This window comes from Parambassis ranga, unplaced genomic scaffold (assembly GCF_900634625.1).
Source record: "Parambassis ranga unplaced genomic scaffold, fParRan2.1 scaffold_84_arrow_ctg1, whole genome shotgun sequence".
In the NCBI taxonomy this organism is placed as follows: domain Eukaryota; kingdom Metazoa; phylum Chordata; class Actinopteri; family Ambassidae; genus Parambassis; species Parambassis ranga.
In genome coordinates this window covers 155,001-155,795 of record NW_021144817.1, presented here as the reverse complement: position 1 = coordinate 155,795, position 795 = coordinate 155,001, and positions in this window count along the sequence as shown.

Sequence of the window (795 nt, the reverse complement as noted above, 5' to 3'; positions counted from 1 at the left end):
TACACTTTGACACGTGCAGCCGACTGGACGAGGAGTGAACAGGCCTGAGTGCAGGGGGAGGCACGGGGGAGACGGAGGGACTACAGAAAGAGCATGTCAGTACATTTTAGAGGACACAGCCTTGCCGAGTGTCTGTTTCAGAATTAAAGCGTTTTGACGGTATTAGCTTATAACCCCCTTACCCTCTCTGTCTCCCCCCTCTCTCACCGCCTCTGCACCCTTGAAAGCCTGCGGTGACCCAGGGATGTGTAAAACGTGGCGGCCAAATGAATTGCCCGGGCACTGGAGCTCTGAGCCATTACAGCGAGGAGCTGCCCTACCTGTGTTGAGTCAGCAGTCCCGCTCACTCTATCCGTCTAATGGACAGCGCAGGAATTTAATTAGCAGGAAGCCGCAGAGCGCTCTGTGTGTGTGTGTGTGTGTGGCCACTGAGCGGTCGACCCCTGCTGTCATCCTCTGGAAACCCCGTCCATCAGCAGGACGATCTATGGTCTCATCCTCGGAGTTTGTTTGTCCTACAGAGGGGGAAGTGCCCAGCTTGAGGGCACTGCGGCGGCTCACCTCACCCTCAGGTGACCTCACAGGCCGAGCCTTGTATCTGCTTGGTCTTCCATCTGTCAGCTCTGAGGCTGCAGGACGACGCTTCCACGTCCCCTCAGCTGGAGGACATCGCGTCACATCACACCCAAACCACTCCGCTGGAAACTGTTCAAGGGAGGGCTGTGGCCCGCAGCGATGGAGCCACGGCCGGCCATGGGAAAGGAGATCCTGAGCTGCAATATGAGCTGAGGAGAA